The sequence below is a fragment of the Rhinatrema bivittatum genome, chromosome 10, assembly GCF_901001135.1.
Source record: "Rhinatrema bivittatum chromosome 10, aRhiBiv1.1, whole genome shotgun sequence".
Classification (NCBI taxonomy): domain Eukaryota; kingdom Metazoa; phylum Chordata; class Amphibia; order Gymnophiona; family Rhinatrematidae; genus Rhinatrema; species Rhinatrema bivittatum.
The window spans coordinates 42,820,554-42,838,197 of NC_042624.1; the positions used below are offsets into that span (position 1 = coordinate 42,820,554).

A 17,644-nucleotide genomic window follows, 5' to 3' on the forward strand; every position below is an offset into this window, starting at 1 on the left:
AATGTGTGAGGACTGCCATCCTGCTTGTCCTCAGAGAAAGCAGAGTTGCTTTCTGGTAACAGGTGTTCTGAGGACAGCAGGATGTCTCTCCTCAAGCAACCTGCCCACTTCCCCTTAGAGTTATGTTTGCTAAGGGGCCTCCGAGTGGTATGTTGGCGTGCATGGGCTTGCACAGTGAAAGGTCCATGCCGGGCTTCATCGGATGATGTTACCCATGTTCGTGGACTGACATCCTGCTGTCCACAGAGAAACCCCTGTCCCAGGTAAGCCACTCTGCTTTATCCTCCTCCAGCTCAGTTACATAGGGTTTAAATAGCAGAGTCCTTTAGGTCTTAGGCTGCCTGCACCTGCCAGAATGATTTTGGGTTGCCTTATCTCTGTTTCCCCAAATTGAGGGTTACAATATGTGCTCAATAATCTTTTATCCAATGTTTATCAATTTTAAATGTTTGGGGTTTTTTGTGCTGCTTATTTGACTTCAATTGTTATCCAGCTGGTATATTTCTCTGTGAATATAAATCACTCAGGATGTGACACAAGTCCCACTTTCCTTTCTTTCTAAAGTGAGGGCTAGCCTGCTGCTTTCCGTGCCAGGGGTGGGATACAGATAGGTGAGCTTTAGTGTAAGTTCTCAGCTTACCTCTGAGAAGCTGAAGTCCCCTATTATTGGTGGCCTCTCTTTTTTTGTTTTTTTTTCCCACAGCCATTCCTCAGTGTGGATTTGATTTAAACCACTGTCAGAAAGCCTTGCTTTAAATCAGTCTTTCACACAAAATAGTGTATTTTTAAAATAATGATGATGTAAGGTTTTATGTTTGGAATTTACATGTTTTAAAGGAGTAAAATTGAGATTGTTGGCAGCCACACTCAAAAACTGAATTATAGTTTGATTATTTTATTTCCCAAAGCCAACTGAGAGGGGCATGGTTCACAAATTTTCTATTCACATCTCCACTTCAGTGAATAGGTGTCAGGGGGGCCTAGATTAATCATGGATAGCTTTTTTTTTTTTTTTAACAAAAGCTTTAAAAATATACCATGAACTATATTTGGAGCGTTGTTTTATGGCATTCCCAAAGATTCCCCTGTAGAATTAGTAAAGTTTATAAAAAAATAAAAAAACCCACTCATATCTACTGGGAGGCAAGTGCTCAGTTTTGAAGATCTCATTAAATCTCTGTAGTTTTACTTTCAGTTCTCAAACTGTGGCTTTCTGTCTCCAGAGAACATCCTTGTTCAGGCAATGTATTGAACTTAGGTCATCAAGCCTGTCATCTCTATCAATCAGCTCTACTGTCTTCCTGCAAATTAGGGTGCAGAGTTTAACCCAAAAGCGCAGAACACTTTCCAAATTACATGACTATCAGAGAGAGTATATAATATTTTTAGTTTATAACCTAATTGCTTACAAAAACAAACATAACTTACAGTAAATTTACAAAATTACCAAATCACAATAAAATAAGTTAAACCTACTTTAAACTATTTCCTCTTCTAAAAATAGCCAGAACAAAATCCACCCCAATTTCCTTCCCTTCCCTATCCCAACCCCCCCCCCCCCCCCCCCTCTCTCCCAGCTGGGTTGGTGGTAAAATTCTCCCAGCTCTCCACTCTCACAGAGAACGGGCCTGAGCCTGAATAAAATCTACCACGGGCCCCCTCACATCAAGGGATTGGAGCCCAACCCACACTAACCCTGTCCTGGGGGTTCCAGACACTCGCCGCCCATCCCCAATCCCACACAACTCTCCAATTCTTCCCCACACCATAAAAGCAAATTCAATACAGCTGATGCAAAAGCAAAGTGGCTGATGCCTTGAGCAGTGCCAATTGGCAGCTGCCACAGCTTCTGGAATGCTCTAAATACAGAAGGCCTTGCCTAGACAGCCTCTCTAACAGCTCCAGCTGGAAAATATCTCCAGGAAATCTCTATTCAGTTATTTATGCACTTATTTAAAAGAATTTATACCTCTCACCCTCCAAAGTTCAGGGCAGGGTACAAGTCTACATACATAAAATCAAAAATTACAGCATTAAAGTGAAGAAGAAACTCATAAGAGCCTGATGTCATCAGGAGGCAACAACCTGAGATCAGTAAACTATTCGGGATCTAATGCAAATGCCTTGTGAAAGTGAGATGTTTTTAGGGATTTCTTAAATTCTACTTAGTCACTGATATTGCGGATGGACGATGGAATTGAATTCCACAGGAATGCTCTCTTGTGAGTGCCATCTAATCTAGCAGATCTGTGATGGTATGTGCAAAAGATTTCGAGGAGGAACAGCCTGTTCTAGCTGGAGTATAAATGTGTAGGGCAGAATTGACCCATGGTGAAGCAATATTACTGAATAAACTTTGGATAATTGTGGCTAGCTTGAAATGAATTCGCCCAGCTGTGGGAAGCCAGTGAAAGGATTGCAGAGTTGGTGGTATAGGTTCACAAATATGTGTACCGGAAAGAAAACGGGCAGCGGCATTTCGTGCTAGTTGTAACAGTAGTAGTGTGTGTGTGTGTGTTTTTGGAAGTCCCATGTATAACTAATTAGAGCAGTCCAAGCCAGTAAAAACTGGAGCTTGGAGAACAGTATGGAAATTGAGTGTCTAGAAATGGTTTAATGTGGCGGATAAATCATAGCTTAGCAAAGGAAGCATGTACAATTGCTTTGATCTGATGTTTCATTGATAAAGTGCGCTATCTCTGAGATTTAACAGATCTCAAATTTAAATTTTACTAATATACAGTTTTTGTTTAAAAAGGCTTTTTAGAAAATATCAAATTTTATGCATTCTGGTTCCTCAGCCTTGCTCATGTTTGCTAGTCTATAACACATAGTAGCGTCCTCATTTACAATATTCCACTAAGGTTTTCTACATCTACTGCTGCTTCGGTTGTATTTATTTATTTTAAAATATGACTCGCTTCTGTAATATACTAAACGAGTTACAATCAAACAAGCATAAAAGCAAAACATTACAAAACAAAAATTACAGCTTTCTTATGAGGTAGATATACCAAGCTGACACAATAAAGACCCACATTCATTTTATGCTTTTAACGTTCTCAGTCATTAACTGCTAAATTGTTGTTGTGAGCAGGACCCCCACTATTTTGTTTCCAAAAAAGCTTCCATAAACAAATCTGTTCCGCTATCCTGAGGACCGCCATTTGCTGCTGTAGGCCTCTCACAATTGCTTCCCACAGAGATAAACTGGGCAGACGTGGAGGGGACATTAAAACTATACAACAGCAAGCGGAAGGGGAGCTGTTCACTGTACTCGGAGATGGCAGCTGAAATGAGGGGCTCCTGCCTTGTGAAGCTTACTCCAGATAACATTCCGAGTTCTGCTCCCTAAATTTGGACTATGAATACAGTGCCCATCTGGACGCAGTAAGTGGGGGGGAAATCGTGTCCTGGCAAGTGGGATAGCTGCCCGGGGTCGGGAACCCTAGAGCTCGTTACTGCACAGGCTTGTTTGTCACCTCGGCAGCCATCTTAACAGCGCCATTCGCAGCATCACCAGGAAGGGAAAGGAAAAGGCTGAGCAGGGGAGAGGACTCTGGTGCCTGGGTTACCTTCCACCATTTTGCAGCGTGTGAGAAGTAGGGAAACCACTGTAAGAGTCGGTGAGTGCTATTATTGGGGCAAACACAATACCATAAATAGCTGTACGGAGGCCTCCTGAACAAACGACTGTACCACAAGTGTGGCTGCAGCAGCGTGCATCGCAGGAAGAGCGGGTGTACTAGTTCTGGGGCATTGTGCCCATACTCCTTCGATCTCCCCTATCATTTCTTATAGCCATTGCCCGTGACATGAACTGAATCTATTTAACTTCAGCGGATGGTCATCTCTACTAACTTAGGGAGGACATATACTTCTTAAAATCCCTAAGGAGTCAGAGGGAGACGAGGGGAGTGAGACAGTTGCTGGGTGCTGCAGACACAAGATCAAACAAAGGGAGCGGGTGAACTCCAGCAGGTAGACAACACTATCCCTATATCTGCCTGGCAGCAGTCAGCTTTATAAGGAGAAACAAGAGGACGCTTCCGTGAAAAATTAGGCACTGTCCGCCTTGGGAAGGTTGGGCTGAGTGGGGCAGAGGAATACCTGCGTGCTCACACACAAATTCTTCTAAAACAAACAGAGGAAGTGGATGCCTCTGCTCAGCAAGCCCCAAACTGCCATGAGTTGTTAAAAGCAGTTTTGGAAGGGGGTGGCATGGTGGACGCCGCTGCGAGATGATCGGCTGAATGCTGAATTATGCCGCCTCTCTTCCGATGATCTTTTCTCTGCCCTGCTAAACCCTTTAAACTTTCCTCAGAGAGCTCTTTTCATTAAATTCCTTTCAAGATAAATATTCTTCCAGGCACAAAACAGATCTACCAATTCTTCTTGAGACAGCTTCCAGCACCCGGGGAACGGGATGACCGCATGCCAAAAAGCAGCAGATTTAAAGCAGTTTGCTTTTAGCAAATTAGCGGAAGAAAATGTGACTGAGAACAAGGCCTACTCAGATGTCCTCCCAAGGACTAAGGGTTGCTGGAGAAGAAGTAGCTGATGTGAGAATGGAGGGCGCGGAGATCGTCCCGGGGGACCCAGCTTCAGATTTTCCCACGAGGGATGAAATGCACGGATGGTTTATTGAACTGAGGTCGGATATGCGGAGCCATAAAGCTGAAATTTTAGCATGCATCGAACATGAAAGAAGACATAGCTGCCTTGGGCTCCCGAGTGGATGAATTGGACGGGAAAGCGGATGGGCAAAGTATTCAGATGGAGGCTCTGTCGGCCCAAACAAAGCAGCTTATGACAGAGCTAGAAGCATTGGGGACAAAGTAGAAGATCTTGAAAACAGATCCCGCAGGTCTAATATACGCATTAGGAGTTCCTGAGGCGGAGTAATAAGCAGATAGCATGCAGACTGCAGTGAACCTCTGTCAAGACCTCTGGACCTGCTTTGGGATCTCCTCGGAGGAGCATGACCGTGTCGTCCAGGTAGATTTGGAACAAGCACATCGAGCACTGGGGCCCAAACGAAATAACTAGCCCAGGGACATCATTATTAAATGTTTTCACTATAAACAAAAAGAAGAGATTGTCAAGCTGGCACGGGCTCATCCCCAATGGAAATGGCGTAATCACGATATTACCATTTACAACGATTTGGCGCCCTCAACGCTGCAAAAGAGGTTCCTACTGCGTGAGGCGACAACTGTTTTGCGCCGTGCAGAGATTCGCTATCGTTGGGCCTTTCCCTTTGCTCTGATCTTCCAGCATCAAGGTATTTCATACAGATTTAAAATGCTAGCAGAGGTGGCCGAATGCTTCACCCAAGCCGGTATCAGCTTTGACTTCACTCCAGCTCCCAGGCCCACGTCACATGTAACAACGGATGCAGATCTATGATGGAGACAACTGCTCCATAGACGATCAGCTGGATCTGAGAAGCTGGTTACCGAAAAGGGCTGATGGTGACAGATTGTTCCTCTGGAATTCTTTTAAGGACATTGAAGCCTAGGCTGAACATTTAGGAGCTTCTTTCCAGTATAGATCATACAGTCTTCTATGTCACATGAAGTTGTTTCAATGTTGATGGTTCTAATCTGTTTGAAAGTATTTCTGGTAGACGCGTTAAGTTCTTGGCAAATGTTATGCTAATTGTTGAAGCACATGGGTCCGGGGGGGGGGCGGAGACTAGGAAGGCAGCGGTGTCCATCAGAAACCCCCCTAGGGGTGGATTCGCAGTCGATGGTGAACGAATCCTTTACGGTACAAGTGAAGGAGTCAGTGGATACAGAACGCCCAACTTGCTTTTTCAATTTAGGCAGTTCCAGATTATGCACTCTTCATAATATTGAGGCGAGGATGCATTCTCATGCACCATTAAATACCCAAGGTCCATTTGAAAACATGCTGGCAAATTTACATACATGTATAGCGATGTTTCCCTTCCGAGTTGATAATGGTTAAGATAATATCTCTCAATGTTAAAGGCTTAAACACTCCTAGAAAGCGTCTTCTCCTCCGAAAAGAATTAATACATCAAAATGCGGATATTGCATTCATTCAGGAAACCCACTTAAAGCGCAAACATGAGCAGTTATTACAGTACAGAGACTTCCCACATGTATTCCTGGCTGCCCGAGGGGCAGAGGCTAAATACTCAGGAGCAGGGATTATGATATCAAAGAACTTGGTATTCGAGTACCTGTCCCACGCTGCAGATCCACATGGGGAGGTACCTTATCTTAAATATTCAGTTGGGTTTGAAGAAACTCACGTTAGTGACGGTTTATGCCCCTAATAGAGACACAGGGTCCTTCTGGAAGGAACTACATGGGGCGCTGGCATTACATGCGGATGGAGTAATTATATTAGGGGGTGACCTCAATATTACGCTTCGACTGGACTTAGATACATCCAAACCGCACTCTCAGCTTTCTGGATCCGGCAGGAAGTTGGTGCGCAATTTTATGTCTGATTGGAATATGGTTGACATATGGAGAAGTCGATATCCCAAATCTAGGTCATACACTTTTTTTCTCTACACCTCATGATAGTTATTCATGAATAGATTATTTTTTGGTTGATAAATTATTGGGAAATCAGGTTCGGGGGGATGGACATAGATGTTATCACTTGGTCTGATCATGCCCCCATTATACTGGAGATGGATCTAGATGATCGGGACGAGGGCAGTCTGTTCTGGAAGTTGAATGAATCCCTATTACACGATGCAGATTTTGCACAGAAGCTGAGTGAACAGATGCAGGATTACTTCCGTTTGAATTCTGGAGGGGAGGTGTCCCCTAACACCCTTTGGGAATGTTCTAAGGCTGTGGCAAGGGGGATTTTAATTTCTCGGGCAACAGCATGCAAACGCCAGTAACAGGGGATCCGTATTGCTTTAATGAGCAAAATCTCGGCCTTATCGCAGGAACATATGAGAACCCATTCTAAGCAATGCTATCAGAAGTTACTTGCCCTCAAAGATGAGTTAGCACAACTTGATAATAAGCGTATACTACACGCTTTGGATCTTCTAAAGCAAAAATACTATGAAGGTAGGAACAAGGCAGGTCGCTTGTTAGCATGTCAACTCCGGGCACGGACCTCCCAAAATAATAATTTAAAAATTAAAAACTCAGCGGGAGAGATTCTTACTGCCTCAGCGGGAATTCGAAATGTTTTTTCCAAGTTCTTTCAGAACCTGTACGAATCTGAGGAATCCATTCAACAAACTGACATAAATGCATATTTACAAGGTTTAGTTCTACCTACTCTGACACCTGAGCAAAGACGGAGCCTGGATGCTCCGATCCTACCCAGTGAGATTGAGATGTGATTAAATCCCTGAAATCCGGCAAATCTCCTGGCCTGGATGGGCTTTCTGGGGTGTACCTGACTTCTTCAATCTAAATTATACTCCATTGATAAATAGTGTAACCCTGGATATGAGTCGATGGAACAGGTGTACTTTTTCATGGCTGGGCAGGATAGCAGTTACCAAAATGACAATACTGCCTAAATTTCTTTACCTGTTTTCCTCCCTACCAGTGGATGTCTCTTCTCATGTGATACGTCGCTGGCAAAAACGGATTTTTGATTTCATCTGGCGTAGACGTCCTCCCCGCCTAGCGCGTCAGGTTTTATATCTTCCAAAGTCGCAGGGAGGACTGGGGGTTCCCAATCTCCTTTGGTACTATAGGGCAGCCCAGTTAAGGGCCTTAATAGATATTCATCGTAACACGGAAATAAAGCAATGGGTGTCCGTTGAACAAGCAATCCTAGGCACAATGGCTTTACAGGCCATTTTTTGGCAACCATGGAACTCCTGGCGGCCAGTTAAAGACATATCTTGGTCATTACAAGTCACTTTGAACATATGGAAGCAGAGTAGTAGGCAAGCAGTGGGGGACTATAAATATTTTTATCAAATGTCTCTTCTCCAGGTATCGGTTTGGAGAAAGGCGGGTGTTACCACAATTGGCCACATGATGTCCCAAGGGTCGATCCTCTCCATGCAGGGTCTAATGGATATCTCCTCCTTCAGTTCAAAAGATTTCTTGGCATATGCACAAGTAGCCCACTTTATTCAGAATCTACAACACACTAAAGTGTTACGACCAAGTCGCTCGTTGTTTGAAGCGCTGGTGCAGTACAGTGACAGAATAAAGGGGCCCATTTCTAAAATATATCATGCTCTCTACCCAGAGAAGCAGGAGATCCACACGTTCGAGAGACAATGGGCAGTGGATCTGGGTGAGCACTTGAGTTCTCAAACTTGGGAAGCTATACTATATTTTGCTAGGACATGCTCAATTTCAGCAGGTCTGCGTGAAAATTGCTATAAGATGATATATAGATGGTATTTCACCCCAGATAAAATTCATAGGATATATCCGGCGGCCTCGGACTCTTGCTGGCGCAACTGTAGAAGTAAGGGAACTTACTTCCATATCTGGTGGACCTGTCTGAAAATCCAGACCTTTTGGGAAATTCTTTTCACTTGGTTGAGTGCCTTGTTTCATGAGCCTATTCAGGCTACTGCTATTATGGTCCTACTGCATGTTTACCCAAATGACCTACATAAATTCCAGCAGCGCCTCTGTTCTCATGCTCTTATTGCCGCCCGTACTTTGATAGTGACCAAGTGGAAAACAGAACAAGTACCGCAGTTGTCGGAGGTCATAGATAAACTTCATACATACTACAAGCTGGCCTCTCTAACAGCAGCTAAATATGGGAGAATGCACTCATTTACTAAATCTTGGAAACCGTTTATGGAATATATTTTTCAAATGTAATCTCATATTGGCTTAGTGATCAGATGATATTTGGGGAATTGTATGGATACATAACAATTTGGGCGAGAGTGTTTGTTTTCTTTTATCTGGTATTTCAATATGTTGTTCTAATGTAACATGTTTGTTTGCTTTTCTTAAGTATTGGGTATGTAAACTTCATGATACGAAAGGGCGATTATATTACCTAGCCTGGATTCTGTAGTAGGGGAGCTGTAGTTCCACTAAACAGGTGGGGGAGGGAGGGGGGGGGATTTTGGTGAAGTATTCTGTATTCATCTTGCTATTGTAATAGCACTGTCATATCAAAAGTTTAATAATAAAAGTATTAAATTAAAAAAAAAAATGGTAGCTATGGAGACACCTTTCCTATAGGACAGGGAACAAGGCAGGGATGCCCGTTGTCCCCATTGCTGTTCACCTTGTTCCTGGAACCACTTAAGAACTGCATCCGGGCAATGCCTTGTATACAAAGGGTAGTCAAGGACTACATTAAAATCTCACTATTTGCTGACGATATCATGTTCACCCTTACGGACCCTTGCGATTCCCTGCGGGGTGTTACCTCTGAGTTGATGTCCTTTCGTGCTGTCTCTGGGCTCAGAGTGAATTACGACAAATCGGAACTACTTAATATTAACCTCTCAAAATCTGATGTTACAACCCTTGCACAACAATTCCCTTTTAAGTGGGCAACTAAGGCTTTAAAATACTTGGGTGTGTGTATTGGTAGTTGTGTTAGCCAGCTGCATGAGCTTAATTATACCCCTCTAGTTCAGATCATTCAGAAAGATATGGGGCGGTGGTCAAGGGAAACGTTTTCCTGGTTGGGCCGTATTGCTATTATAAAAATGAATGTCTTGCCCAGATTGTTGTATTTCTTCACCACGCTACCGATATATATACCCTCCAAGCTTTTGAAAAAATGGCAAAAACTTATATTTGGCTTCATTTGGAAGAGATGACCCCCCCCCCCCCCCCCCCGAGTTCACAGCTACTCTACCGCCCTAAACAACGCGGAGGTCTCAGGGTCCCAAATCTAGAATGGTATTACTGTGCCGCTCAGTTGTGAACCCTGGTTATTTTACATAGCCATAAGGCACTGCCGCAATGGGCTCTTTTTGAACAAACATGCTCAGGGTCACAGCCACTTTCTGCCCATCTGTGGCAGCCTAGATCGACCTGGCGAGGCATGGCTTATTTACCTTTTGCCCTTGATACCACTCTGAAGGTATGGTTGCGATGGCGGTCAGCTTTAGTTGGACCTACACTGTATTCCCCGTTAATCCATATTTTTGGCAACGCATTACTGCCAGCTCCACATCCGGAGGGTGCATCTTTTCTTTGGGTACAAGCGGGCATATGCAGAATAGCACACATCCTGAACCAGGGGGTTATCCTGACAAGGGAGGGCATTGGTTCCCGTTTTCATTTAGATAAGGTAGACTTTTTATTGGATGCCAGTGTGTATCATGCTGTTAAACGAGAAGCTAGACGGGGTACCTTAAGGCTGAGCAGTACTCTGTTCGAAAATTTCTGTATCAATGCCCACCAGATCCGGGGCATCATTTCAAAAATCTATATGGTGCTTAGTAACAAACCCATCAGTCCTTTTTACGCAGCAGAAGGCATGGAATGCTGACTTTCTACAGAGCTTCACGGACACAGACTGGGATTCTATTTTTTCCATAGCCCACAAGTGCTCTATTTCTGTCAAGTTGCAAGAAAACTGTTATAAATTACTTTATAGGTGGCACTATACACCGGATCGAGTGCACAAATTCCTACCACACACCTCAGACTTATGCTGGCGGAACTGTGGTGCAGTGGGCACATATCACATTTGGTGGCAATGTCCAAGAGTGCAGAACTTCTGGACGGCGGTTTTGGCATGGGTGTCAAACATTCTCAAGTCTGATGTGTCAGCGGAACTGTGGCACATTCTTTTGACATTACCCATTGATGGACTCAATAAGGACACACCGATTTCTGCAACAAGTCTTTATTTCCGCAAGAACGGTTCTGGCACAACATTGGAAAGATAGCAAGATGCCTAGTATCGCCCAAGTTCAGCATAAACTTTACTTTTTATTCCAAATGGCACACCTCACAGCAACTCATCATAACCGGCTACCTTCCTTTCACAGGACTTGGGAGGCATATCAGTCTTGGCTGGAAGCTCAAGCTTAGATATGTATCATGATCAACCCTTTCGGTCTGCTCCCTATAACTACCTACGCAGCTCTGTAGCTGTCGCTGCTCCCAATACGCTCACATTATCGGTACTTCCTGATGCCCTAAGACTTGGTATTGAACACAGGATACTGTTAGTTGACTTTGATGTCCTTGTTGTCATCCGGGGAGGGGTCTAACCATGGTGGTTAAGCCATGGTAGCTTTGGGTTACTCTTTAAAACTGTTAAGGCTGAAGGATGTATTTTCCTTGTTTGCTCCATATTGTGCAACTTGTGCGCTCATATCATACCTTCTTATAGTTTCTATTTTGTACTTGATGGCACAATGTTGTTGTAATGCGTTCGCCTTGATAATGATAAACATGTTTAAATTAAAAAAAAGTTCTTATGACATGAAGGCAACACTCGGCTTAGAGAATAGATCTTTGGTAAAATGGTGATTACTATAAGGCATCTCAGAATTTAGTATCTTGAAGATCATGATAAGGACTTTAAATTTAACACTCCAGCTAATTGGGAGCCAATGCAGACTATAGAGTTATAGGGGTAATGTGATCAAAACTCTGGCTGCAGCATTCAGGACCACCTGGAGGGCATGGAGATTAGAAGTCGGTAGACCTATGTCCTATAGTCAAGACTTGAAATAACAAGAGCTTTAATACAGTATGAAAAGCCTCAGTAGATAAGAATGGATTTAATCAACACAAAATTTGCAGTTTATAGAATGCTCCCTTACTGGTGATTTAAGCAATAAAGTGGTAAATTGCAAACCTTTAGAAGAAATAGGAATCTTGTGATCACTTAGTTGCAAACGATTTGGAACTGAAAAATCTCCCAGGGAAAAAAATGTTTTTAACAAAGATTTGCTGCAGCTACTAAAGCATTCCCCCCCACCCCCCGTCCACACACCTCCAGTCGCATCTGAGTCAGTGATGCAATTCTCAGCTTCACAGAAGACTCAGACACCCTTACCCCATTTTATCCCTGTTTTGGTTTTTTTTTTTAAATAATAAACATCAAGTCTTCTCCCCCTCCATGAGGACAGTCCTATCATGTTTGATGCACTGTACTTGCTCTTTTACAACCTTCAGCATTTTCCTTGAGACAGTAGTGACACAGACATTACTGATTTACCAGATTGCTATTTTCTCGTTTACCACTGTTGGGTGAAAGGTTATTATTGTTCAACCTGATGCAATAAAGTGTGCATAAAAACCATGCATCCAAACTGAGCACCTGTTTTGTTTTTTTTTTTTGGTTTTTTTTTTACTGCACAAATGTTCGCCTCTCTTGGGCACTCTATGCAGTAGGCAAATGAATCACTGCACTAAAAAGGACGCCCTAGGGATAAATTGTGCGTCCATGGCATCGGGCGCCCAGGAGATGTGGCTGTCTACAGGTTAGGAAAACTAACGCTCAATTTTATGAGTAAATTGAGCGTCCGTTTTCCTAACCTGACCACCATAAAGACTTTTATTATTTTTTTATTTTTTATGTTTCTGCTTTCTGTGGTTCCTCTGCCTTAATACCACAACCATTTTAAGTTGGAAGAACCACAGAAATGCAGTATCTTCTGCTCTTCTGTGCAAGCTTTTGGGCACCTCAAGACTTGACGCCAGATCTCGGGCTGGTGTTCATTTTTGAGGGTTAAAATGTGCGTGTTGGGCACGTGGTTATTTTATTTATTTATTTATTTATTTTACATTGATGGTACTAGTTAATAGCTTCATCAACATGGCATTTACATGTGATGAACACTATTAGCTATGCGCTGGTTTGAACGTGCGTTTTGGACGTGCTGGTCTCCTTATTGTGTCGGGAATGGACATCGTCCAACCGTAGGTTAACCTGTGTGCTAGCCTGAATGCACAATGTTGTATCTGGCTAATTGAGGGTAAGTAATGAACTTAACTTTGGGTCTTAGTTGCTAAACGTTTTCCCATAGAAATCAGAATGCAGAAAAAACAGGCTAGTAAATTGGGTCCAAGGTGTTTGTGCAGTGATACATTTTGGAATATATTGCTTATTTGCATCAGGCAGCTTCCTCTGTAGTTAATTCCCTGAGTCTAACACCTGTATGCCAAGAAATAGCAGTGGGGATGCAAAAGTGGGCTCCCCTCACCTGCCCCCATGACTTTGCATGAACATTACCTTCTCTATAGTTTGATTGGTCAAGACTTCTCTGTCCCATGTCCAGAGGCCTCTGGGATTGAAGTGTAGGGCTTGAGCTAGGAGTTGAGGATAGTACCTTGGCCGTTTGGGCTGAGATTAAGAACTTGTATAACATGGGATGGGGCAGGGCATGTAAACGCCCTGCCCCCTCTCCCCCGCACCCCACTGGGGACATGACGACTGCATTACAACCACTGCCAAAGGGAGAGGATGAAATCTCCTCTTGGAAGCAATGGTGGTTAGTTTGCAGAGGGAACCAGATGCCTCCTCCCTCAGTGCTGCTCTAACCACTTGCTGGGGACTTTCAAGTGGTACAATTGCTCCCTAAGTCCCTAAAGCTATGGAGAAAATAACTTCAATAAGTTAATGTTTAAACCCTGCGAAGGGTTTATGGTGTCACATTAGCGCTAATCATTTACTTAAGGAGTATATCAGCCTTGCAGCTTTCGGATAAACTGAATTCAAATGCTGCTTTGTTATCATTATAAGTCTTATATTTTTTTTTCTCTTTTTTTTTTTTTGCTGTCATTTAATGAGGTGCCATCTGTTTAAAACTGCTGTTAATTGTGAAATGAAAGTAGGTTAGTTGTGTGATCCCGGCCTGGGGTCTCCTCTAGGACTCCACGGGGGGCCCACTCAGTACCAGGGTTAAGTGTCCTTTATAAGTTACTCCTACTGTTTCAACCCCAGAGTTACAGGATTCTCTGTAGGGGGGGGGGGGGGGGGAGGATAACCTCCTGGAGCCCTGGGCGTTGCTGGGTGCCAGTAAACAAGCCGTACACAAAGTTGGTGTTCCAACACAACTTTCCAGATGAAGCAGTTCAAACGTCTACAATGGCATTTGGTACAACTCTTTCAGTCACTCTCCATAAAGCAAGCCAAAATAAGGAACCTAGCTTAGAAGATGAAGCCTCCTTGGGTTACTGTGAAATAGGGTCCACGTCCCAGTTTAATTCCCATTTCAAACACCTGGGATCCAAATGCTTGATCTTGAATTCTCCAACTTCTCCTCTGCGTCTCTCACCGTTAGGTACCTCCTTGATTCTCCTCTGTAGTGGTTAAATGCCGAGGAGCTGCTATTCTCTCTCTCTCTCCTCCTGGAGCCTGGATGGTGCATCCTTCTCCTCCTCCCTCCACATTTGCTGAATGGGTAAGGGAACCAATTGGACTAAGTGCTGCCAGGATCTTCTGTTCTTCAGCCTTCTCTCGGTGGGCGAGAAATTTTTCTCCTAAACAAATATGGCACAGAATACTTAACTGCAAAAATCATTAGACTTCAGCTGCTCACCCCCTAAAAATGTTGCTAGCAGTAATTTTGTTATGGGTTTGACGGTTGCTTGGTTTTAATCGTAAATATTACTACCCTTAATATATGGCTTGGGGGTAACCTGCATGGAGAGGCAGTTACTTCCATAAGAAACTTGCTGTGCAGACTAGATGGACCATTTGGTCTTTTTCTGCCATCATTACTATGATATTATTGGGCCGATACAGTAAAACACACGGGAGAGCTGGCGAGCACCTGCTCTCCCGACGCACACACAGGCCACTCTCCTGGGCGTGCGATTCAGTAAGTAAAGGCATGCAAATTAGGGCCCGTGGTAAAAAAGGAGGCGCTAGGGACACTAGCGCATCCCTAGCGCCTCGTGGTGGCTGTCAGCGGGTTTGACAGCTGACGCTTAATTTTACCGGTGTCTGTTGTCGAACCCGCTGACAGCCACAGGTTCAGAAAATGGACGCTGGCAAAATTGAGCGTCCATTTTCCAACGTGCGGGCAGATTTTTAAATTTTTTATTTTTTTTTTTTAAATTTTGGGGCCTCTGATTTAATATCGCTATGATACCAAGTCGGAGGATGTACAGAAAAGCAGTGTTTTCTGCTTTTCTGTACACTTTCCTGGTGCTGGCCGAAATTAACACCTGCCTTAACACGTCCAACCGGGGGCTAACAGTGCGCTCTGCCTGAGCGCACTGTTACTAAATCAGCCCTATTGTTATGTTAGCAACCGTTGGATGTGAGCTGAAAGTTTCTTAATTTCTAAGTCTTCTCTGCCAAGGCTCTGGGAAAAATTAAGAGAAATGAAAGGAAACACTCCTGCTGTGTGAACAGACACTAGGCTGTCACTTTTTTATGCAAACAAGAGCAGACTAGCACTGTTGGTACATTCTGCTCTGTACTGCCCTGAACTCAGTGTTGCAAACCTTGCTTATTTCCTGAAAGTTTGGGCTTGTTTTATAGTGATTTGCCTTTTTTTTTTTTTTTTTGGGCTTGGTAGGTGGGACTTGTTCCTGTGATTGGCTGCTGCTGCTGCCAATGAGGCCTGTCCACAGCAGTGGCATAGCTACGGGAGTGCCTGGGTGGGCCATGGCCCACCCACTTTTCTTTCTTTCTTTTCTTTCAGGCCCACCCAAAAGTTTTGTGAGACAGCGCAGCCTATAACAAGCAGGAAGCATCAGTACAGTTCAGCCCTAGCAGTGGGAAAGAAGGAACTCCTGTTACCTTACTCACTGTCAATTTACTTATCCTGAACGTTGAAAGGCTTTCAACGTTCAGGATAAAACCAGCAGCATTTATATTTAAAGGTAAGTAAATCGATCTTTTAAAATCAATTTGATTGCATCAAAAAAATTTTTCTAAAATATATGTTCACAACATTGACCGATTTATTTAAAAGGCTGAGTCAAAAAGTTTTATTACTCCACAATGAAGCCTAGTACGAAGGTCAATTAAATATTAGGCGTCTACTTGATGGTATAGTTCACAAAAAATAGGTACTATTGTAAATTATTTCAACATAACTGATCTGAGAGCCAGCTGTTCTCAAAAGCAGCCCTGTTCCTGTGTAGTTTTATAAATAAATATTTATTTTATTTTGAGTATATCCACCTGCTCAGCCATTGCTGTGATGGTCCTTCGCCATGGGCCCACAGACTGTGCCTTCCTCTGGAAACTGGAAGAGTACATGCAAAGTCCAGCCAGTAAAGTTGTTACTGAATAAGGACTGCGAAGGCTGCTTCTGCAGCATTCCCAGGTCCTGTGAAGCACTTTCTCTCTCTCGTAGTTGTGGGATAATGTTTGTCTCCGCCCTTTCGTCGCCCGGTATTGATTCAATCACCCCGTGAAGAACTGTTTGTTTGAGTGCCTACCAGGTCTCTCTCCTAGTTACTATTATAAATTGCTTGTTGTTTACGATATTGTAACGCTATGTTAATTTAATTTTTCCTTTCCTTAGTTGTCCTGAATTCATCATCCTGTTTTTTTAACTTTTTCATATATCGCTGGTTTTCCCTTGTTTTGCTGTAAACCGGTACGATAAGATATTGTCTTGAGTATCGGTATATTAAAAGATTTTAAATAAATGAACACTAGACACAGTTTGTTCCCCAACAGCAGGTGCCACTAGATAACACATTTTGGACTCTCTCACAGAGACTGCATTGCCTTAGAGGGCATCGGGCCGGGGGGGAGATTACCTGGAAGACAACCCACAATTAGTAGGGGGAGAGAGGAGCCATAGCCCTAAAACTCTCACTTCATGTCTGCTTTCTCCACTCTGTTTCCATTGAAGACTAACATAAGACTAGCATCTCCTCCTCTCGTATCTGGTTCTGTTCAACTTCTCTTCCAAACATATCTCCCCTTCTGCTCAGCTGCTCTGGGCTCTCTTCCTTTACACCTGCCAGGAATATATTGCTGAGTGCACAGATCCCAACAGTATTCATTTCAAACTCCTTTTTTTTTTCCTTTCGAAAAGGAAAAAGCTTCTAAGACGTGCAGATATTTGGGAAACAAATGCTTGTCCGATGCTAGAACATCAGCCCTCGCTGCTTGCCTAGCCAGTGGCTGTGTTTATACTTTTGCTGGGAAGATAAAACTGTAGTGTCATGGGGTATTAATCTGTAAGCATTCCTACAGAAAAGCAGCCCATGTTCAACTCTGGGAATGTCTGAGTTCTGATCACCCTGAGATAAGGGTGGGTTGGGTGCATGTGAACTTTCTTGTGTCCCTGCCGCTTCCAGTCCAGTAATATGCTATTTTATTGGAAACCGCTTTGATTATGCAGAGAAGAGTGGGCTATTAAGTTCAATAAACAAACTACTGCTCCCTTGCCCCTCCTCCCACTTCTGAGGCTGCACTGCTGATTTCTCTAGCCTGCATGGGCTGATTCAGCCACCTTGTTTCTGCTTTCCTCCGGACTGCACGGGTGCTGCCTCTTGCTCTGCCTGGCTAATATCAGAAACTCCTTCTTGTACATGTGGGTCCATACCTCTACCTCCTTCCACTCTGAGTGTCCAAGGAAGCTGCAGGTGCCTCTATTGTTTGGCACCCTGAGATTTTCAGCCTTTTATCCCCCTCCCCCTTTTCCTTCTAGCCACTTTTCACTTATACTCAGCCCAGAAGCAGGGGGTAGCCCCTGGCCACAGCATCTCCCTCGGACCTGGGCTGGTACCAGGCACTCCGTATTGGACAA

The 17,644-nt window shown here is 43.6% G+C and overlaps 1 protein-coding gene across 7 annotated transcripts in view; it reads left to right on the top strand.

Annotated features, from left to right (window-relative positions):
• The window catches only part of SLC35A3 (solute carrier family 35 member A3), a 153,644-nt gene that overhangs the window by 90,156 nt on the left and 45,844 nt on the right, over positions 1-17,644 (top strand). The window contains exon 1 of one of the 7 annotated variants that reach the window (XM_029617951.1): positions 15,732-15,755. The exons of the other annotated variants lie outside the window; for them this stretch is intronic. The gene's annotated coding sequence lies outside the window, so the exon portion shown is untranslated. Of the gene's footprint in view, positions 1-15,731; positions 15,756-17,644 lie in introns of those variants that run through there. 7 annotated transcript variants of the gene reach the window in all.